Raw genomic sequence first — 25,080 nt, 5'->3', positions numbered from 1 at the left:
AAAATAGATTCACAATTTATCAATATGAGGGTTCTGATAAGCGATATGTTTAGAGGCACAGAATTTAAAATGTGGGATTTAATGCATAAAGACCCTTCCAGGGCATTTACACCAAACACATTTTGGAAGCATTTCTGCTGTAGAGACTAGTCACTAATCTGTTCTAAGTTACAGAACAATGTTTAATTGTTTTGAACTGTAAGCCAAATCACTTTACCATTTATCCTATCTAACTGTTCAGATTTGACCTATATTTGGGTTTAAAAACCATATAATGGCCGTTTTTCACTGGAGAGGAGAATTTGATTATTTCACTCACATCCACATCAGTCAATCAGGGTTGCTTGTTAAATAGCAGATAGGTTTCTGAACAGAATGGAAAATTTCAGGAGATAGAGAAATCATGGTTTGGATGAGAAACCACTGACTCAAGATAATTAACTCAAACTATGCGAGAATAAAGATATCACATTCCTAATACAGACCTCATGAAGCTGCTCCCAGACTGCAAGCTTAGTTAAATTGTACCTACAGATATTTGGTTCAAAAAAAAGAGTAAGATAAATTTAATTATGACCTGGAGCTTCTTGGAACGTGGGGAGTCTCCAATTGCCAATCAACTGCAGAGGTCCTCAAACTACGGCCCGCGGGCCACATGCAAATACAAATATTGTATTTGTTCCCCTTTTGTTTTTTTACTTCAAAATAAGATATGTGCAGTGTGCATAGGAATTTGTTCATAGTTTTTTTTAAAACTATAGTCCAGCCCTCCAACGGTCTGAGGGAAAGTGAACTGGCCCCCTGTTTAAAAAGTTTGAGGACCCCTGAACTAGAGTGATGCCCAGCGACAGCTTCCCTGTCTCCCCCCATCGCTGAGGCCAGAACTACTCACTCATGAAAACCTGCCAGTCAATCAGGGTGGAATTCACGTTCCTAATCCTCCCATGTGCTCTCCCATTTTTAGTGACTTAAACATGTTATTCCTTCTGCCTAGGCCATTCTCCACAACCCATTCCTGACCCCCCTCCTTTTGCAAGGCGAAAAGCCCTGCTCAAAGTTTAGATGTAAGCTTACACTGAACTTCCCCCCAAGGATTGTCACAGAAATCTCCTGTGGTGGCCTCTATGTGCACCATCAGATGGCCGCCTCAGGCCCGAACTATTTCCAGCTACTGACAGCACTATTGAAAATAGTACTCTCGACCTTCTCTTCTGGGCAACCTGCAGCCAATGATTAGCTGAGGCAAGAAAGTTCCACCCACCCCTTTTCCCAACTCCAAAGGGCCACCCAAAGTTCAGAGCTCACTGTAGGTTTGGCTGAGGCCTTTGTTGTGAAAACGTCACCACCTCTGCTGATCCTGTTTCCTTCCCTTCCCCACAGATGTTGATTCTGAAAGCACTCCACGTAAATTTCCTGCACAATAATATACATCTCAGAGTGCGCTCCTTGGGGGACTCCACCTCATTGTGTGCCTTTCCCAAGTCTGGGATAAGTACTCCTACAAGTGTGATTAGCTGCCTACACTCACACCATTGTGCCCTTATTGTAATTGCCAACTGATTCCTCTGCCTCCCTACGAAAACCAGAACAGGACTCCTGTCTCCTTCGCCTTGTATCTCCAATACCAAGAACATATTAAATGCTCAGAGACATAAAAGCATGGAACAGACTGAAGAATCTCAGAGGGAAGGCAGGGAGGGGTCGGGGGGAGCCGCGGGAAGACTAACCAAAGAACTTATATGCATAACCCATGGTCACAAACAATAGTATGGTAAAGGCCTTAGGAGGGGTGGCAGGTGTGGGGTGGAGGAGGTCAATGGGGGGACATCTGCAATACTTTCAACAATAAAGATAATTTTTTAAAAAGAGAAAAAAATACTTGTTTAAAAATGCATTCACTAGTAAAAGAATACAGAGAAGATAACATTTATGCTTAGAGAGGAATACTAGTTAGGGCAATGTTGTTGCTGTTAATAATGAAACCCAAATTACAGTGGCTTGTGCCAGAAAACTTTTCTGATGAATGACCAGAGTAAATATTTCAGTCATTGAAGGTAATACAGTTTCTGTTGCAACTACTCTACTGTTATAATGCAAAATCAGCCACAGACAACATGTAAACAAATGGGCACACCTGTATTCCAATAAAACTTTATTTACAAAAATGAGTGGAGTCCCAGGATTGTGCCCCACCCCCCATGCACACATACACACAATAGTTCATCAGTTCTTGTTCATGTAATTGTTAACATGAGTACCAATGGTTTGTGAGCATCGTTCCTCCTTCTGACACTTTAGAGGTTCATATTACTTCCGTTCTGTAGCTCCACGGTTCCCTAGGGTCTCAGAGTCCTCTCTTTCCATTTGTTGACAAAGAAAATAGACAAAGATGCTTCCTAAAATCTCTGACCTGAAAATTAAACATGTAGTTTTCACTCGTATCTCATTAGCAAGAAGAAATCTCATGGCCACAGTTGAATGCAAAGGGTCCCGGACATATAATCTGTGGCAAGGCAACAGCCCCACTGCAAATTATTGAGGGAAAGATGACTTTGTGATGGACAGCATGTCTTCCTACAGAGCAGGGATTTCTGCATTTTACTAAAATAGTCCTAAATAGATGTTTCTATTCTCTTTTTTCTCACTTTGTCCTAAAAATGCAAACAGTTTTCACAAACTATATTATTAATACATTTATGTATTATTTCATGGAGATTCAGTGCGGTGTCAAATATAGATAAACCCACACTGGTCTCAGGGAATACTGTCTGTCTAAATAAATCCAATAATCACGCAAATGTGGAACCACCACAGTGACAAGAGCAGTAGTAACAACTGCTTAGAATAGCTTAGACATTGCAAAGAGACCAATTAGGGACACATTGCAAATGTCTAAAATAGAGATGATGGGAAAATAAGGAGGCTATGGTGATGGAAAAAGAGTAGATGGATCCAAGAGCGATAAAACCAAAAAGGACATGATAATGTGTCCTGTATGAAAGAGTGAGGAAGAGAGAAGAATCAAGGGCAACTGATGTTGTACACTAAAAAGTAAGGTAGGGAGAGAAGCAGGTTTAGGCAAAAGAGAATCAGGTTTGGGGGAGAAGATCTGAGGTTCTGTTTGGGACATGTTGAGTTAGAAGTGCCTCTGAGCTATTCAGGTGGAAGTGACAGAAAAATGACCACTGGCTTTAGCAATATGGGCAGCGCTGGCAACTTTAAGGAAAGCTGACTCAGCGGAGCAATGAGGTTTGTTTGACAAGGGAGTAGGAGATAAAATAATATGGACATTGAGTGTAAATAATACTTTAAAGAAAATGAATGGAAGAGAAGGACAGAAATGATATAGATGGTTTCGCTGGAAAGATTTTGAATCTTGGGAGAAGTGAGTATAATTAAATGCCAACAGAAAGATCCTGTGTGTGAGAGAGAGATGCTGAATATACAGGAAGGAAAAAACAGGATCACCAATAACATACGTTTCCCAAGAAGGTGGAAGGGGATGGAGTACAAAGCAAAGATGGGGGGTTCATTTTACCTAAAAGATGGGCTGCCTCATGTATTGAACTAGGAGGGAAGGAAGGAAAAATAGGGGTAGGCAAAAGAAATTTTCATGTTTGGATACCAGGAAGATGGGAAGTTGCTATCTGATAGCTTCCATTTTACCTATGAAATAGCAGTCAAGGTCACTAGTAGAGACAGAAGGAGCAGAATGAGATGGGGCAGGGGGAGAAAGAATGAGCAGAGGTTTTGAGAGTGGCAAACATTTAAAATAGTCATCATAAAAAGTGAGAGAAAAACCTGACCCAGGAAACATATGGGATGGCAGAGCCTAGGACAGCCCATTTGGGTGACATTCATTTAGAGTGGTATCGATGGGACCCATTCTTTACTTCCCACTGCAACACTGGACAACAAGGTCTCCAGTGAGTAGCAAAGACAAAATTAGAATGTCTCATTACTAGGTTTCTAGTCCATAGATTTTACCCAAGCTACTTTCCTTATAAAAGGGGGATTGGAGGAGAATAACATATTTGGGGAAGTTATATACATCAATGATTTCATTCTCACAACTACCTTGTGTCGTGAATATTATATTTGTTTTACAAAAAAAAAGCCAGATGAGGTTCAGTAATTATTGCCTAAATTCAAAGGCAGAGCCTGCACTTTTTCCACTATGCCATGTTGCTTCTTTCAAAACAAAGTTGAACTGTGAGTGGATTTAATCTCACCTCCAATCCCAAAGAAATGTCAAACCAGCCATATCCAGAAGTTATCTAAACTTCCACCTTAATGGCGTGCTAGCAGGCATACTCCGCTTCAGACTAAGGAATTAATCAAACTTCATTGTCTCCCTTGACACTATCTACTTTTAAACAGAATCTTCGTCTATGAACTGAATTCTTTCCCAAATACTAGCCTGTTTCTCTCCAAGAGGCAAAACTTTCCATTGACTTTTTAAGGAGTTAATACAGAATTAATGGGTATGACATTTTAATAAGCTAAAACTTAATAAGGATGATGAATTGTCATCTTCCTCCCACTGCTACCTCTACCTCCATCTCTCCTTTCCAAATAAAGGGGAATGATAGGGTTTTAAGGACAATAGCGGAGACTATGTTGATATAGGTCAGTAACATTAAGAATCACTTGAACTCCCCATTCTTACAACCTAAGAATGACAATGGCCTCTATGGGATTCAGAAAAGATGGAGGACAGTCTCCAAATTTGTAATGATGATGTACCACCTTTTTTTAGCACTTTCTTAATTACAGAGAGGAATCTCAAATGCTCTCTAACACTGTCTGAGGGATGTCCTCATCAACATATTTTGATCTAGACACGTCTAGAGTTGGACAAAATTGCTACTTTTATAAAATGATAGAAAATATAAGATGGAGATACTTGTTTTAAATGATGGTGTTCGAGTACTGTCTAAAACATGCAGAGTTCAGGTTGAATTCTTCTCTCTAGAAATCAATCAGCTTGCCCTCTCCCTAAGTTTTTCTCCAGCAAACTTACCCATGAGCTCCAGTTGTTGAAATAAAGACCTTGTGATGCTGTGTCCTTGGTATTAGGTGCCAATCACCCAGCAGCTCTAATGAACGCCCGGCCGCACGACATCATAACAATGTTTAGACTTCAAAGGAACTTAGACATTGTCTCTCTGACCTAACACCCATGGTTCAGAGATGAGAAAACAGAGACTCAGAAAGAGCAAGTCGTCCAAAGCCACACAGCTAGTTAGAAGAAGTGGACGAGAACCCAGGCCAGAAACTGCTGTGTGCTGTGGAGGAGACGTGCTCTATGCAGAGGGGGCAGGTGAACAGGAAAGGCTTGAATAGTAATTTATGACTCTGAAAATGACTCTAAGGAAATTAAAGAGAAAACTTACAAATGGAAAGCACCAGTCAAAGTCAAGTCTCTCTTCCTGACATTAACACCCATAAAAAGCCAAGATATAAAAGTGCTGAATGTCAATGTGATTGTGGCAACGCAGGTGCTTAGGTTAAGGTGCATATTCCACTATTATTTGTGGAAAATGGTTTGAGAGGGAAAAACAAAATGCCTTTCTCTTTTGCTTTCACAAATGGAACTCATACATTTTTCTCTTCAAAGGAAGTATTTTTTTATTTTTTAATAGATTGCAAAGCTGGGACAGAAATACATGGCCCATATTGTGGGGTAATCAAGCTGAGTACCATTCACTCCTAAATATAGACCTGTTATGCATAATTTTTAATATATGTGCATATGATGTCAGGTGGCAATCTTTATAAACCCATAGAAGGCCTATTGAGATCATTGTTGAATGGCACTGAAAATATTATCAAGTGATAAAGTTGGATTTCTAGTTTATTTTTTCTTAGTGAGAGCCTAGGCCACGATCATTGCTTCCTCATGCCCCACTCTCTAACTTGTTGCGTTTTAATGTGTTCGTGATAAAATAGTCCTTTCCTTTTCCATTAAGAGAAAGCCCTCATAGAAGGATTTAAAGAAAGTTTTACTTTTAGAGGTCAACCCATGAAACTGTTTACCTCCCTGCAAATGGACCCATCAGCTTTGCCCAAAGGTCATTCAAATCCACTGAAAGTGAGCGTGCTTTGTTCAGAGAGCTAACAATAAAGATGTTAAACTACTTGTACCCAGAAGTGGGATTGCTGGACCTTACGGTAGTTCTATTTTTAATTTCTTGAGAGTAAAATGGTGGTTGCCAGGGGCTGGAAGAAAGGAAATTAAAAGTTGCTGTTCAATGAGTACAAAGTTTGAGTTATGCAAGATGAGAAAGTTGTAGAGCTCTGCTGTACAACATGGTGCTTATAGTGAATAATATTGTACTATGCACTTAAAATTTTGTTAAGAGAGTTGACCTCATGTTATGTGGGTTTTTTTCCACACACACAAAAAGTAAATTCCTTATATTGGTGATAAATGCAATAAATTCTTGTTTTGAGAAGTTGACTCAGGTTAGTTTGAAGGGTCCAGGAGGTAACACCCATTCAAGGAGAGGTTTGTTTAGTCCTATTTATTTAATGTCAAAGGCCATAGCTCTTGTGGTTCTCAATTGTTCTAGATGGTGCTCTAAGAAGTATACTTTTCTGACATGAGGTCACAGGTGGAAGTATTTCTATACGTGTTATCACTAAAAGTCAACATTGGGGCACACCTGCAGATATCAGAGTGTACAGGCCCAGTCTGTGAGAGACCAAAGCTGGATTCTCCCCACCATGCCTCTCCCATCACTGGAATGAAGTTACACTTGAGGTTGGTCTGTAGGCCGTAAATGCTCATTTCCAGAGCATTTATACCCACGATGAATAATGCCCTCCCATTTTCCTTTTTAAGATGAAAGATTAGTGACTTCATTTTGCCATTTCTCATACATGCCTAGGTACAAGTAATTCAGTGGCCAAGAAAGTCTTTCAAATTTCCCACTGATGTTTTCTTATTCAATATCATAAGAATAATTTTTCCCATGAGACTTAATAAAGCTCTCCTTATTTTGAAGAGGGGGGAAGGAAGACCATCAAACATTTTTTTTTCTGAAATAGCCCTTGGGGTGAGGGTGCGGGTGTGGGTGGCAGGGAGGAATAATTGGAAATACAGGAAGGAAGGAGAAAAAAGGGGACATGGGGAGAGGGAGGGAGTAAGGAAAGGTTAGGTAGATAATTCACAACTTACCTGCACAGAAGCTAATGAGTATGTTCCCAGGAAGTTGATGGTTGCCTATACTTTGGCATCAGAGTGTTTTAACACAGGAACCAGTCTGTATTTTCCTACTACATTTTTTACTACGAAGTGGCTTAATGCAGTAAAGCACAATCACACTCACATTCACTTTTTCTCTAAAACTCTCCAGTTCTGTGTAGAAAAGAAGGAAAGGGCAGGAGAGTCAGGTGTTACCAGAGAGGACTATTTTGTTAATGGGCCACAAGTCCAGGTTACTATGGCATGTGACAGAACCTCCTTGCATCTTCAATTGGGTATGTCTATTTTTTGTATTATTTTAATGATAAAAAGAAAAAGCGCTGGGAAGTATGCTTTAACTAGCACATGGAATAGTGATCTACTGCCCTCACCCAATTAAATATCTCTCAGCCTCCCCCCTGGTCAGTCACACAGGGCCTTCATCCCCAAATTCCCTTAGAATTGATTGACCTCTGTGCTACCAGGAGAAGAGGCTCCAGCCCTGGGGCAAGAGGCCTGGGCATGGCCCCCACTTTGCCAAGTGACATAAGCGGAGGTAATGTTCTCTACTTCAAAGGATTGAAGGAAGATTCAGTCTTCCTTGCTGAGGCCCAAGGAAAGTATATGAGTGTTTTCGGGAAACACTAATGATACAACCAAAAGCTAGACTACATCTGATTCGTGAAAGATGTGCACGGGGCCTACAGAAGAGACATCTAATAAGAACTGAATATCAGAAGATGGCCACCCTTTTCCATGATGATCTTATTTTTCAAGGCACATGAGGTGGTATAATATAATGTGTAGAATTTTGGAGTTTTAAGAGGCCTGTATTGGAATACAGCTATAAGAATAAATAAATATATCTCTACACACACACACACACACACACACACACGCACGCACGCAATATTGCCTAATTGGTAAGAGTGTGAGCTCCTGAGTCATACTGTCAAAATTTTAATCCAAGCTTTGCCACTTACTTCCTGTGCCTCAACCTCCTCATTTGTAAAATGTAGATAAGAATACCATCTACCTTGTATATATGTGTTAACATATATAAAATACTTTGAGAACAGTGTCTGCACATAATAAGCCAGATGAGGACAGGGATTTTTGCCTGGTTTTACACTACCGGGTAAACTTGGCATAGAACAGTGCCATAGTAAGAGCTCAATAAACACTGAAGATTCACTGGCAGGGCTAGCGAGCTCAGCTCTGTCCTTCCTTTGCAGCCTGAGTCTCAGCAACCATTTTTTATAAATTGGAGGAGTTTGGACTAGCGGGGTCTCTAAGGCCCTCTCAAGTTTTAAAAACCCAAGTAACTTTAACTATATTTACATAACTCTGCGAAAGTTCGAATTCATATACTTTCGAACTTTGCTGTCTTCTTTTTTACAAAAAGTGAAAACTCCCTACTGTGATCTTCCTCTTCATTCCTCCTCCCCCGGAGTGATATGCTGGGAACAGACACTCCCTCACAGAATGGGAGGGCTGAGTGCAGTGGGAGCAGTACTTGGCTGGGGAATCTTCTGAGCCAGGATCCAGGTGAGAGGAGGTGGCAAGGGAGGAGTCAACACAGCCCAGTCGGGGGAGGGGTGATGGGCTGCAGGAGCAGGCTAGAGCGCTCTTCTGCCCGCAGGTCCCTAGGTAGGGTGCTTTGCAATCTGCTTCTCCCGGGCGGGGCCGCGCGCACGCGCCGGGAAGGGATGGATCTGGAATCGCAGGGCCCCCGGCTGCTGCGGGGCACAGAGCCTGTGGCTTCCAGCAAACTCCAAGCCGGCTGCAGCAGGCAGAGGCTCAGGAGTGCAGAGCTCAGCATGTTTCTGCAACTGTTTTGACGATGCTTCTGCGTGTTCCCATCACTACCGAGATGCTACCGCTCTCCTCATGACCACAATCTATTAGCTCCAGTAGCTTTTGAGCGACTCAGCCTGGCCGCAGCTTCCTGCTTACCCTGCTCGCTGGGGCGCTGCCAGCCTCTGGGGGGAACCACGCGGTTAGGGGGCGATGCCACCCCCCCATCCTACCTCTACCACCAAGTGTCCTTACTCTTATGAGGTTTACCTTTTAAAAAGATCATCACATGCTTTGGTCAACAGTTTCTAACAGTGCATAACCTGCTTTCCTTGCAGAACTCCTAAGAAAATGCAGCTGCAGCCTGGTGAAAGCCAACAAGGGCATTGAAGTCCAGCTCCCAAGGTCCAACAAGGCTGTGCACTTGAACTTCAGAAAGGGAGGCTGAATCTTCTGCGAGCAATGAGATGTTTATAAGGCATGATTCTGCCCTCTGACTCGTTTTGTTTTGTTTGTGGTTCTTCGGTGAAGAATTTTAATTCTGTGGGGGGGGGGGTGTATGTGCGTGTGTCTCGCACATAAGCTGAAGTGGAAAAAGATCTGAAAGATAAATGTTTTATGTAGTGCTTTGGTACTCACTGGGATAATTTGCAAGAGAAAGCTTTTGAATGGAAATCGCCAGCTCCCCTGAAGAAAGGAGTGCCAGAAATGTTCTTGAAAAACAAATCCCCTGCTTTGCACTGGGGCGGCGGGCAGACAGGACAGAGGCCTTTCTGGATGAGGCGGGACAAGACTGAACGTTTGAGGGGCTGCCGCCTGACTTCCTCACCTGCTCGAGGGGCTGGCAGGGGGACATCCTAAGTCAGCACTTTTGTGTGTGTCAGTTGAAACTACAAAGGCAACCGAAAGGAGGTCTTACTCTCTCTTTTTGTTAGCTTCAGTTGGGAACAGCAGGTAGAAGCTGCACTTTGGTTTTACTTTTTCACCACGGGAGCTATAAATAGATGAGCCTGTGTGGCTTTCTGGCTAAGTTACCTCCACTTGCCTGTACCTCACAATCCAGGCGGCTCGAACTCCCACACGAGCAGGCAAGGTCACGGCCCCCGCACCTGCTTTTTCCACAACACGTGTGTGACGAGAAGAAATGGGGCATGTGAGTATGTTTTGTTGTTATTTTTGTTTTAGCCCTGAGTTCTAGATGTGTCCCACCCACACTGTCAACGCTGGAAGCAAGGCCTCCTCCGAAATGCCTCGAAGAGCTAGTATTTGGTGAAAGAAGAAAGCATTGCTCTTTGCTGTGTTCACTCTACATGTGCCCCAAAATACACCAACTTGTCATGTTATAAAACGATCATGAATAGTCTACCAACTGATTTTAGGGGATGTGTGGTGTTTGCCTACCAGACTGCGTTTTCTACAAACTGCCTTTATTTCCCACCCACCTCATTTAGAAAATTATTCTCACTCTTAATAGATGGCAGGCTGGGTATCGAGAGTCAGAGAAGTTGGTTTCCATTTCTAGATAAGCCATGAGCCCCTTGCGTGGGCATGAGGAGGCAACCAGAAAGCTCAGTGCCCCGCAGTAGAATGCAGTAATCGCCCCTATCTGGTTCTCGGGGCCTTGTGCATTTGGCCACCACACACCATGTGAGGTCCTGGGGGTTTTTACACATTAGAAGGAAGACAGATTTTTGGGCCATACTTTTTTTCCAATTTTTCCAAATGTGAGTGAAATAAATAAACAAAGAGGACTTGCTCTCACCAATACACACACACACACACACACACACACACACACACACACACTTTCCTTTGTCCTTATTTGTTTTCCTGGTTCCACCAAAACTGTCTAAAAATGAAGAAACAATTGCTCTGGCAATCTTATAATTCTCTACCCACCCTCCTGCTCCCTCCTAATACATCTCCAGTTTGATGAATATTTACTTGCTCAAAACTAAAGTATACAGGCTAATCTGCTCCATATTCTAATCATGAGATTCTGGAATCATCAGGCCAACTGATATTTTGGTCATTTATGTTGCACTTAATTCTTGATTATATGTTTTCTAAATCCGTTATCAAATTAGTACAATTGCACAAAGCCTGACACTAATACGGTTAAAATGGTTCACAGGTGTGAGTCCCTAAGAACCAGTTCTTGCCTCTTAAGACCCTGACCATAAGTGTCACTACCCCTGGCTCTTGCCTTAGATGGGTATATGATGATTGCCAAGGAAATACAGTGAGAGCAGAATCAGGGACCAGAAACCATCTTTCTCCCTCACTGGGTTGCTTTTTTGATAAATAAGACAATGTAAGTAATGTATTCAAGAAGTAGTAGCTTTAATTGTTCTAACTTCTTCAATTCTTCCGCCCTTCACTAGCCTGGCCAGAGACAATCAGACTCTCAAAGAAAACGATTTCATCCTTTTCTTTGCATAAATACTGATTGAATATATACTTAAAGATGTGGTCAAAGAAGCTCAAGTTTATAGGCAAAAACCCTTCCAAAGCTGGTTCTACTTTATTTAAGTTCAAAGACAATTATTGAGGCGACAGACTCCTACATAGAATCCTATAGAAGGAAATTAAGCTAGAAATAACTCTCCTGACGTCTAAATGGGTTTTTAGAGCAATCAAATTTGGGAACTTTACCTGACAACTGCCCTAGAAACGTGAAGATGTTGAAAAATTAGCAATTATTCTACAATCGTTCCCTTTTTCTCTCTCTTGCCTGGTTTGACCCATTATTTGACATTCCCTTAACACGTCCCCCATGCAGACGTCTTGACAATTAATTAACTAACCTTCACAAAACTCCTCTGAAGTAGATGGATGAAAAGCACTGCGGCTTTATCTCCACTTTTCAGGAAACTAAAAACAGAAAGGTTATGACTTACCCAAAAGTCACACAGCAAGCTGGCAGATGGGCTGGGATTGGTACCAATGAATTCTGTCTTGAGCCAAACCACTATAACTCTCATCCTAAGGCAATATTCCTGACTCACCACAAAATTCAATATAGTCTCCTAGACCAAGTTCAGCCTTCTGCTACTTCCTAAAGGGAGGAGCTTTGGACTGGGTTGGCCAGAAAGAAAATAGAATTTAATTCAATTTAATAGGCAGAGAAAAAGGATAAGGAAGATCGTCAATAAAGAATCTTTCGTTCATGCAGCCAAGTTGTCAAGCTGTCAAGTTAACCTGGCATTGCAGAGACAATGAATACAGAAATATACTTGACTAGGAAAATGTGAGGTTCCTGGTACTGTCAAAGGAAAACAAAGACTTCTATAAACAAAGGCCAAGGTGTCTGGGGGCCATTCAAGACAAGTTCACAGTCAGTTTCTAAGTTCAAGCTCTTGCAGTATTTTTGGCCACAGCTTACAGCATTGCAGAAGGCCTTGCTTAGGCCACCCAGTCATACGTTACTGTGTGTGATGATGTATGGCTTCCTGTGCTTTTGTACTTTGAATTCCAATCTCAGTCTCTTTCCACGTTATTCCTAAATTGTGTGAACTCTCTCATTCTTTACATGAAGCCAAAGTACAAAACTGTTCAAAAATGTCTTTCAGAAAAATATGGTCATCTAGGAAGTAATTGCTCTGGGGAAACAGATAATTGCTTCAGACAATCTAGAAAGATACCTGTTCAGTAAAAGAATATATTGTTCAATTTTGTGCAGTTTGTGAATATGCTTAGGCACGGGAAGGCAACGTCATTGGTCGACATTATACAATCTTCTAACATACAAATGTCCTCCCAAATGCAGAGCCAAGTATGAGAAAATAATCTGCCATCACAACACAAACAAAATGCAAAATCATCCCCGGATGATAACACATTATCTTGTCTGTTATTTGGAACTGTGCTTCAGGCAGCCTTTACACATTTGTAGGTGAATTCTTTATTTTTCTAAAGTAATTTACCACCTTCCTGCACATGCCCATGCAGTCATATTGCAATATGCATCTCTTTGGAGCTGAAAGATAAGACATAATTTTATTTTTAATGTAAGAACTGCTAAGAGGCCACAACAGTAAACAGAGAAGCCCAATGCACAAACAGGAAGAGAAAGGTTTTGTGTCAACCTCCACATGAAAAAGCAGGATCATTCCAAGTACCAGCTGCCTCCGCAAATCTAACATTGCTAAGTGTAGTTCAATCAAAGTAAGAGGACAGCACCTTAAAAATTAAAATCTTAAATGAGATGAAATGAATTTATCACAAAAGGTCCAATCAAAAAAATATTTAAGCTAACCTCCCCCGCCCCCAAATTACCATGATTGTTAAACTTCAGAGTTTTTCGAAAGGCTTAGTTAGGATATCAAAACAGTAGCAATTTCTCAGATCAAACACAGTAAGTTTCATATTCTTGGTTCAGTTTTCCTCAATCTGAGACCCTCTTGGAAAACGATGCAGATTTGTGATGAGAAAGTTGTAGACAACAGCCCCTCCAATGGAGCCTCGTTGGGCTTTGAAAACTTCAGTTTCACGGGCAACTAACTGCCTTAGTTGCCTCGATGGTCAAATGGGATGGAACCAAAAAGAATGAAGGGGGTTGGAGGGTTAGGGGACTGATTTTGGAAAGACTAAAAGCTAGTGGGGATATCTTATAAACAAGTCTGTGGTGGCCAGACCTGGGATGATACGAGCAGAGCTATCTATTGCTTTATATAAATTATTACAATGATAAACTAGATAACTTTATAGGATAACTGTGTTTTTTATAAGACACAGCATTCAAGGGACATCCTTTGGTGATATTGCCCTGAATCATTTCCTGTTTAGTTTATTTATTATGTAATCTTCTGATGAAGTGAGCGATTACATTTCCTATTATTTTTTCTGGCCTCCACCATATTTTTATTTAACACTATTACCATCTCTAATTGTAGTTTGGCACTACTACTCCAAACCTGCTGGCCAATTTACATTCTCTGTGTCTATCCAAACTATTTTAAAGGTGGGGAAATTCCATTGTAAATTCATTTGTTTGATTGCTTTGAAATTACACCTAAGCACAAAGCTGCTTTGATAGAGAAGGTATTGTCTATTTCCCCCCCTAATCACAATACCACTCCTTTTCAGCTCTGCACCTCAGGCTCCCTCCTGAATATGGAAAAATGGGGACATCTGAGCAGTGTCTGTTTCATCTGGCTTCTCTCCCTTCCCCTCTCCCTCATCTCTCCTCACTGAGGCATTGGGTTCTCATCTAGCAGTTTCTGATTCTCGTTTTTCAAGATTGGCACCAATAGGAAAAGAGCTTATGAACACCAGGCTAGATTCTTATCCTAGTGGGTCTCCTCCAATGGGGGTGGGGAGAGTAAAGTGAAACACAAAGGAGATAGGAGGAGACAGGAAGGTATGAACAGGTGAATCACTGAGCCATTGTTCAATCTTAAGGCATATTTAAGACCAGACAACAATAGCAATTAAATCAGACTTATAAGAAAGTAGGTTGCACACTCTATTACTTGGGAATGATTCTGGTACCCCTTGATGCTGCACTCACTGGTTTTCAGCAGTTAAGACCAATTCCAGCCACACACCGTTCTGTGTACCTGAAATGATCGTGGAAAATTGCCCTTAAGGCATCCTTGATACCAGTGATCCAGGCCTTCCCTGACTGGCCTTAGGAACTACACTGCTTTCCACTCCTTCCCCCTTATGCACCAAGAACCCCTAAGATTCTTCACCCCCATAAAGAAGATTCAGGTGGATTAACCATGTCCCCTTAGTTAGTCTAGGAACAGTGAGAGTCAGGTGGAAAGTGAATGAAAGTCAAGAAGTGGGTCAGGAAGAGAGGATCTGTTTTACCAGTTAAACCTAAAAATTATATATATATATAATTAAGACAGATGAAAATTATATCATTCTAATTTTTTCCAGCCTGAAATAGACCACTATTTTTGTGAGGTTATAGAAAGGTCACTGTTTTCAGTACACACTTCTATACCTCTTTCCTGGTTACATCAAAAAGGTGATATCATTTCCTAGAAGAGTTATATCTAGCAATGTTTACATGGTCATGATACCACTTTTGCAAGGCATATGCAATTAGAGGTTTTTCCCATCTAAGTTTGAAAGGGTTTGAAATGTCATCAAGCACACGTCAGGGGTTTTCTCAGGTAGTCTATGAATTTTTTTGACTTACTGTATTTATTTTTAATCAATTTGAGTGCTCTTCCAAAAGCCATAGAACATGTCAGAGCAATGGATCCCCTTCAGGGATGCAAGAGTTTTTAGGGCTGCTTCAGAGGGCAGAGCACCCAAGATGCTCTGCAAGGAGGGAGCGAAGTTAGTGCTTACATTTTAGGACACTCATCTAGTGGGAGATGAAGAATCTTTGCAGTTTCTCTCATTCAAGGATCTGTTACTCTTTTCATAAATGTTCATATATTGAAGTAATCAAATTCAAGCTGGAAACATAGGGTGTGTGTAAGAAGTAAGGTATTTTTGAGGACACATATGTAAAAAAGCTAATTTCAATGAAAGATTCAAGACTCTTACTCATCTTGAAAATAATACAATGTATTTCCTCAGAAGAGCTGTTTGACTTTTGCCTAAGCGTGATCAACACTGACTCATTCATTTTTCCTGTTCAAAGTATCAACCTCAAGGCAGTGAAAAAAGCAGGATCCTTTTGAGAACAGAAATGATGGAACAAAGTGAGTAAATCAAATAGGTTTCTTTTAGTAGGTGAAACAGTAGAGCCAATTGATTTTTCTGGGGTCTACCATCAAATTAATGGTGTTTCTTTTAGTGCCCATAAACCAATATCCTATATTTAACCACCCACATGCACATAACACACTTTCTGATTGCTTATCTGTCATCTGTTATCCTTACATCAGTACTTTTTGCACATATGGAACTCAAAACATTAATATGACATTCCCCATGGAGCCCTTCAACATTTTAAAAATTCAGCTGCTTAAGATTTAATTAGTATACAAACTCTGAAAATGACATTAATGATTTTTAAAATGACTCATGACAAAATAATATGCAAGAATTATTCTTATTTCTGATTTTGTGGTGACTGAAATGCCATACAACTTACCAAATAAAGTCTCTATTGGTTGTAAGAAAAGAATTCATAACTCATTTCCAGGAAGAGCTGTTATCAGGTAGACATCTAAGGATCGTTTTCTGTATTTTTCTACCTCTTAAGAGGTTAACATTTTAAAACTGAACAAGGACTCAAGGAAAGTTCTGCACATGTGTTCTGTATGCATATATTACACATCTTAATGTGTGTATATTATCACCTAGCACATTATTCAGCAGACATTATTCACTCCAAAACTATGTGCTTACATGAATATAAAGGCAGTATTAGCATACAGTGCCTATTTTCAGGTGGTTAATTTAATTATGGGTCAAAGAAATATCAGCACTCCTATTTATATTCCCCATATTAGCTTGCCCCCTAAAGCAATAAAACTCTTATAGAAACACTGAAACCAAATTAATCCCTCTGTCTGTCACATAATACTATTGTAGGGGGAGGAGAGTGGAAAAATTAGAAACAATGAAAGTTAGGATTAGGGTTATTGTTTGAACACCAACAAACTTTGCTATACAGATAAAAATATAACTAACCATAATATAACATTGGGGGGCGGGGAACAGCAACGAATACTAAATGACCTTCACACATGCTCTTGTTTTGGTCTGTCATCAAGTTCAGAGAGTAGATGTCTTCGAAGACAGTATTTTACTTTCTTCGTATCAGTTAGCCTTTATCTGCATGTCTGTGTGCTTTTAGGTTACACGACTTCTACTCTCCTTTATCTTAAAGCTCTGGTTTTATTGCTCTTATTGACCAAATGCCAAAAGGTAAATTTATCCCTATTAGAATTTGTGCCAAGAGCGTAAACATAACATTTACCAGCTCAAAATATTTTTTTTTTCTATTTAACAAATCAAGCTGAGAAACAATAGCTTGTCACCATTCTTCCATCCTGAGATCTCTTTCATATGCAGCACATTAGCAAACTTTCCCATCTAGATGTCTCCTTGGCAAAGATTGTAAATCATACCCTGTATCCCTCATGGCTAGACAGACTCATTGACTACATGGATGCTTTATGGCTTTAGAACTGGAGCAGGATCTGCAAAATGGCCCTTAACAAACTTATCACCAGGAACTGCTGGCCACGCGAGCTAGTACACCAACCAAAATGGGGATCTGTCTGTTTTTCTTTCTCTGGGGCATTTCGAGTTATTAGGCAATACAGCCTATTTCCTTCCTTCCACCCAAGCGGTATTGTGAGCAAACAATAAAAATCCAGCTCTCTATTCATGTTTGAATTTTGCCATTGTGTGTCCTTCTGTGTATTTTTCTGCCTGGCACCACCGAAGTGCAAGAGCTAATGTGTTTCTGGACACATTTCAGCTCTGGTTACCTGATGACATAAAAACACTGCGGTAGAGACGACATCCATTTGTAAGTCAATTGAAGGACATTTTGCTGTGCGTATTTTAGCAATTCTTCTTTATGTGGTGAAGCAAATCTCTCCCTATTCACATACTTAATTGTTCACTCCGAAAATATTTTGGCTCTCTTCTTCCCCGAAAGTTCAGTGCTCAGCTCCATGCCCTCGGCATTCTTCAAGCACAGCCCACACAGCTAATGTATGACGTCCTTCACTGCAGAAAGTCCATCAGGGAAAAAAAATACATGTATTTGTTGTAACTTTTAGACCTACAGAAAGGAGTTCAATAAATGGATTTAATGCTTGCTTACTCAAAATTTAAGAATCCATTAGGAAGTTCAGTTTTACTATGTCAGTGCGATACGTTTCAGACCGTAATCATACCCTTTCCAAATCCCATTTAAAGTAAACCATTTATTTTTTCTACTTTTCCCACAAGTGCCTTAATGTAGAATTTGGATACCTTTCAGAAGAGACCTGTGAGGTAATGCATTTGAGAGACATAACAATATTTATAAAGTTTGGAAAATCTTTTGCTTAAATGAATGGGGGAAATAACCTTCAGCTTTGGCAGAATGGATAATAATATTGATACTGAATTTGCTTGTTTCCTATTACTTTAATAACAGCTGTGGGGGTGGATTCTAATTATTATTATCCCTCGGTGGTTTATAAGGCAAGACTGGAATTTTAAGGGTTCAGGGAATATTATTATAGTGCTTAAAAAAAGTCAGATTGTTCTCATTTTTCCAATATTGCATTTTTCTTTAGTAATATAGAATAAATTTTAATAAAATAGACAAATGAAAAATGCCTAACATTTGTCTTTATTTTACAAATAACCTTTGCACCCATAAAAATAAAAAATAAACTTGATTAGACCTTCACATTCGCGTATTCTTATCTGTTGAAAAGTCAAAGGCAGGAGCCAGAAGTTTTCTTGTATCACAAACGGGCTTCCAATCTCAAATGAGAGCGAAGTGAGTTTTGGTCTCGGACTCATTCAGTCCCTGTGCTGCTGTCACTGAAGGTGGAAACTGCAATATGAACACCTGTCCATGAGGAACTAGACTTGAGATAACCAGCTCATTTCACACAGACCATTGTCCAGCCATCAGATGGCAATTACTTTTAGTCCCCATCAGCCTCGCCTGGATTCCAGCCAATGGGTTGTGGGTGGAAGGGTCTGTATCACATTTCCATTCATCTGAGCCATCCAGTCTCTTTCTTGCTTGTTTTCAATTACATTGACATGGTGGCTTTGGCACATAGTAAGTAAATAGCAACGTATTCAAAAAGAAAGGTCTGAAAGCCAATATCTGAAAGATACTCTTGAGGTTTCAATGAGTACAATGAAACTGGCACAGAAATTCTGGCATTCTGACCCAAAGACATAAAATACAATTAATTAAGTTAATTGTGGTGAATTTGTAGGATATTTCACGAAAGCCAAATGCAGCAGATGAAAGTCTAGAAAGCAGTGAAAATGTTACTGGATTTCCTATGAGGTAAATAATTAGTAAATTAACTGAAACATTTATTAGATCAGAAAGGAGAGGATTAGGAGTGTTGTTAGAAGATTTACTTTCATGCTTACTTTTTTAGACACCTACCTAGAGAGAAGAATGTCCCTGGACAATCCTGATATTCTAATTTTTTTTTCTTTTCTATACACATCCTCTCACTCTTCCCAACCCCTGCCATGAAATACTAACCTGCTAGCTTTGCATCCTCTTGCTACATAACAAAAGTGATCAAAATTAAAATAAACTACTTTCTTATTACATCATCATTGTGTTAAATTCATAATTTCCCAATCAGATCTTCTTCTCCTTGTTGTTAACTGTCTCTCCCATCCTTGAACGCAGCCCTTTGGAGCTTGCATCCCTTGTTGGTTAACCTTCACCCAACTCTCATCTTTTTTTCACTTTCTCCTCTTTCAACCCACAGCACATTTAAAAGACAAAATTTCAACATACCAAATGTACAATAAAGTTATTTTTTTATTTTTGCTTTGTCTGATCTCACCAAAAAGCATTTTTTTCTAGCATGGGAAGAATTATGTCCTGTGTTTAAAAAATCTTTTAAGAAAGTTCATTAAATATTTTGGCAAACATTTGTTAAAAACTAGTGTGCAGGTACTCTTCTGGGCACCAACCACGCAATGACATTTAGGACATCTTTGGTGCTCTCAATGCGACTGAAGCCCAAAAAACAAGAACAGATGTTGACAGTGAAAAATAAAGCATCTATAAATATCATGGGTGCTTTAATGGAATTCAAGACAAGATGAAAAAAAATAAACAGGATGGAGTAGTGATACAGAGGAAGGAGCAGTTAATCCTTTTAGGAGTATTAGAAAACGATTTCAAAATGGTGACACATGAAATGGATCTTGAGGGGTTGAGTAGGAATCACCAAACAAAGTGGAGGAATGAGGTAAGACACAGAGATATGAAATTGCATAGTGGATGGGTCCTGGTGGCCTTTGGGGTAAGAAAGAGGTCCTGGCGAAGATAAGCTGAAAGATACTGTGAAGGACCTGCCCGGGGTGCTGCACTAAGAAATCTCGGTTTCTTCCAGCAGTCAACAGAGAGTCATTAAAGTATTTTAAGTTGAGAAAAAAAAGTGATCAGATAGTTATTAGTAGATGACCTCACAGTGCTGGGTGGATGATATGACTGAGGTCATTGCAATGTTCCAGATAATAAATAATGAGAGTCTGAAATAAAGCTATAGCAAATGGAGCTGGAATGCGCTAAAGAGGAGAGGCAGTAAAGAAGTCGAATTTTGGACTTAGCCACTGATTAGAAGCCATCAAATAAAAGTCGTATGTATAAAAATAATGTGCTGTTTTTACGGTTTTATTTATATAAAACTAAATGGAAATGCCGCTAACAGTGGGGGTCAGGGTTACACCGTGGGAGGAATGTAGAATGAGGCAGCGTGCTTGAGTATGAAACCTGGCTCCTCTACCTCCTCGCTTAACTACTTTGCATAAATCACTTAGGTTCTTTGAGCCCCAGTTTTCTTATCTGCAGAATAGGGAAACAATGAAATATATTTTACAAAGTTACCTGGTACATCATGGGCATTCAGTAAATGTTATTCTGACTAAATCTCTTTGAGAAGAGAGCCCAAGGATACTGGCTTATAATTGCAAACCATGTGACTGGTAGGAAACAGTAGAAGCAACTGGTTGGCCAAGTTAAGAAGCAGCAGCTGAAGATGACACGACTATGTGGAGCTCATGCATCTTTCAGTCCATAAAAGAAAGAACCACAGTCTCTGTGCTCTTGGGTCATAACCACAAACCAAAGACAAGTCCTCACATGGGCACAGGGTGGAAACAACAGCTGGGAACTATGCACGGTTTTTCAGCCTCACCTGCATAAAAGAATGATATCTTCAAGCTTGAGCACTATGCTTAATAAAGATACTTTGTATGGATTATTACAAATTCTAATTTAATCAACTGTAGGTGGTTTTTAATGACATTTGTACTTTAAAAATAAAGGTCCTGTTTTTAAATATTTTTAAAAAATATATTTTAATTGATTTTAGAGAGAGAGGAAGGTAGAGGGATAGAGAAATAGAAACATTGATGAGAGAGAAACATTATTGATTGGCCGTCTCCTGCACGCCCCCAACTGGGGATTGAGCCTGCAACCCAGGCATGTGCCCTGACTGGGAATTGAACCAGTGACCTCTTGGTTCATGGGTCCACACTCAACCACTGAGCTACACCAGCCAGGCAGGTCCTATTTTAATCCAGGATGATCTTTGTGTACTAACACAAGAGAATGGTTTAGAGAAGATACTGCTTGCACAGTTTCACTTGTGTATTTGTACATAAAAAGCTTTCCTGATATATGTCAATTAAATGAATGTAAATTTATTAATCCATTATGGTGAAAATATAAAAGCATTAGTATGTTATGTATGTAATATGAACCAATTAATGGTTGATCTTCATAACACTATAGCTTATTCTCCAGCCTAGATAATTGATCAATCAAGAAATATTCATTGAATTCACTGTAAGCAAAAAGTTATATCATTGAGGATACAAGAAGTAGGAGATGTAATTACAGCCCACATGGAACCTTTAAATCTAAAATTAGAATAGCCACCCAAGAAGAGATGAATGATTATCTAAGACAAAGGTAGTATGTGATCAGTACCAAATAATGATGTTAGCCAAAAGTGCCATAGAAATTCAAGAGTGGTCAGAAAATTTTGACAAGTATTTAACATGGACTAGGAACAAGGATGAGCAACTTTTATATATTTAAGTAGAAGAAAAAATAATTATTTTTGTGACATCTACTATAATCTCACTCTATTCAAGACAACTATTTATTTTCAGGTAAGAAAGTAGAAATGTTAAGATGACATCATGGAAAGAGGAACTTTTCATCAAAAATAATAGTTAATATTTTGGAGTGCTTACTATGTGCTCGATAGGCACTGTGCAAAATGTTTTATCTGAATTGTTTTTGCTTAATCTTCATAACAAGGTCTGAGGTAGGTAGCAATAATATCTTTCAGAGATGAGGGAAACTGGGGTTTAGAGTTACAGAGCTAGCAAGTGGTGAGACCAGGCAAAACTTTTGATTACTTGATTCTCTCTTGCGCTAACAATATGAATTTACAGAGTTTAAGACACAATTTGAACCACAGAGTGTTCATTCACTCAGCAATTTATTGACCACATCTAATAATCAGATGTATGTGAGGTACAGGAGATATAAACACCTATAAACAAATCATCGAGCTTATAATCTAATGGCAAAGACAGAAAAATAAACAATTTTTTATAATATAGAGTGAGAAGTCACTAATACAAGATGCTGCAGGATTATTCCTTTCAAGTAGGAAGAAGTGTTAGAGGAGACTTTCAGAAGAAGCCACGCAATAATTAATTTTAAAGGAGAAAAGGGACTCACCAGCCATAAATATAAGAAAGATATTCTAAGAATAGGGAACCACATATACAAAGAAATAGAGTTGAGAGAGAGCTGATGTTATTCAGGGGAATACAACATCATTCAAATATGACTGAGCTTATTTAAGAACTCCAATTCAGCAACCAAAGACTAATCATACAAGCCACAGCTTATCTGGCTCTGACTTCTTAGCAAAGTTCTGTAATCAAGATAAAAAATTGTTAATGAGATATTTTACATTTTTATATTAAATCTGGTTTGTATTTTACACTTATAGTATGTTTTAGTTCAAGCTAGCCAGTTTTTTAAATCTTTATTGTTGAAATTATTACATATGTCCCTTTTTCCCCCACTGACCCCTTCTAGCCTGCCCCCTCCCCACCCCAGACCTTCCTCACCCTATTGTTTGGACTATAGGTTATGAATATTTGCATGAAAGTTCTTTGGTTGATCTTTTCCCACCCACCCACCCACCCTTCCCTACCTTCCCTCTGAGATTCCACACTGTTCCATGCTTCTATGTCTCTGGATCTATTTTGTTCATCAGTATATTTTGTTCATTAGATTCCACATATGAGTGAGATCATGTGATACTTGTCTTTCTCTGACTTACTTATTTTGCTTAGGACTCAATAGCCACAGGTTATTGGACAGCACAGATTGGATTAGTCATTTACTATATGTGTAGGTATGATTTCATGTCTTAGCTGCACAGTACATTGAAAGCTGCTTGAAAACTGAGTCACCAGCCTCCATATCTCCCAATACCCAGATAAGTGTTGAGCACATAGTAAATTATCAATAAATATTTATTCATTGCTTATTAGTTGGAACTCATATATAGGATATAAGCAGATACTTAAACTCTGGAGAATATATGTGTAAGACACTTGAGATTGATTATTCTTTCTGCACCAAGAAGAACATATTTGCTCCTGTCAAGTTGATGTTATGATATAATACAATATGATGGTTTTAAAAAATCAATCCAATTTTAGTCCCATTAGTTTTACTTAGTTAAATAAATCTTTATGATGATAATTCCACACAGTTTATTTGAGTTTGGGGCACTGCTTCTGCTGTGTTGTTATTGGTAAAGGTGGTGGTGGTACTGGTGGTACTGTGTATCCAGAAAATAAATTTCCAAATATGATGTCAAAACAAATCAAAAAGTGACAGAACTACAGGATAGTAGACAACTCCCAATAATTGTAAGAGATTCTAGCAAACCCTTTTTAGTAACTGACAGAAAAAGCAGACCAAAAATTAAATAAATAAATAAATAAATAAGCATATAGAAGATTTGAACATAATTTGTAAACTGCAAAAATATTATCCTTTCCAGCACATACAAAGTTTTTCAAAAACTGAACATATTCTGAATTATAACACAAATCTCAATGAATTTCAATAAACTGAAATTATGCAGAATATATATTGTGGCCATAATGTAATTAGGCTGGAAATCAGTGAGTAAAAATATATCCTTGCATATTAACTGGGAATGCACATTAATTGGAAATTCAGAAATATACTATCAAATAACTCATACTTAAAAAGAAATCACAATATAAATTAGAAAATACTATACATTGGGATAAAAACCAAAGTTTGTGTTTATACAAAATTTTCTAAATTTAAATAAATGTGTTAGAAAAAAGAAAAAGGCTGAAAACTTAAGAAATTAGAAGAATAAAGGCAAATGAAATCCAAAGACCATAGGATAAAATAATAAAGAAAATGGAAATAAGCATATAATAGAAAAAAATCAGCAAAACTGAAACTTTGTTCTATAAAAAGAATAATAAATTTAATAACATTTGGCAAAAGTGATCAAGAGAAAAAGAGAGAAATCTTGAAAATGTATCACGAACTTAAAAGGAAGGTCGTTACAGATTGCGCAGACCTTGAAAGGATAATAAGAGAATGATGTGAACAACTTTATGCCACTAAATTTGAAAATATGGGTGAAATAAATTCCTAGAAAAATACAACTTTTCCAAACTAACCAAACAGGAACAAAAAAAATGTGAATGGTCCTATTGCAGAAACATAATCTGTAATTTGATAAAATGCCAGGCCCAGAAAGCACCTTAAAAGAAAGAAATAATGTCAATTTACTTAAACTGCATAAAAATAGAAGAAACATTCCCAGACTCATTTTGTTAGCACAACACAATGGAACCAAAACCTAGCAAGGACATTATAAGAAGGAAAATCTACTCATGGCCAAGATATAAACATCTCAAACAGAATATCAGCAAGGAAAATTTAGAGCTATTTTGGGGAAAATAGTATATCACAATCAAATGGGGTTAATTTCAGAATACAAAATTGGTTTAACACTCAAAAAGTCAACCTTGTAATTCTTCATATTTACAGGGGGAGAAAATGTTTCATAAAAGCTAATATCTGTTCATAATTCAAAACTCTTATTAAAATAGAAAGAGGAAAAGTTTCTCAATCTTATAATTTCTATTAAAAAATAGCGTAAAGGGAAAACTAAAATCAGTGATTAGGAAATTAAACTTTTAAAGACACCATTTGTAATAGCACAAAAATATAAAATACCTAGGAATAGGGCCTGGCCAGGTAGCTCAGTTGGTTAGAGCACCATTCCCATACTCCAAGGTTGGGGGTTCAATCCCCAGTCAGGTCACCAGGTACAGGAAGCCATAGATGAATGCATAAATAAGTAGAAAAA

This window comes from Myotis yumanensis, unplaced genomic scaffold, assembly GCF_028538775.1.
Source record: "Myotis yumanensis isolate MYYU_CA2020_CCGP unplaced genomic scaffold, mMyoYum1.0.hap1 SCAF_1, whole genome shotgun sequence".
NCBI classification, from domain to species: domain Eukaryota; kingdom Metazoa; phylum Chordata; class Mammalia; order Chiroptera; family Vespertilionidae; genus Myotis; species Myotis yumanensis.
The sequence above is the reverse complement of the archived record's forward strand: the minus strand, read 5'-3'. Positions refer to the sequence as shown.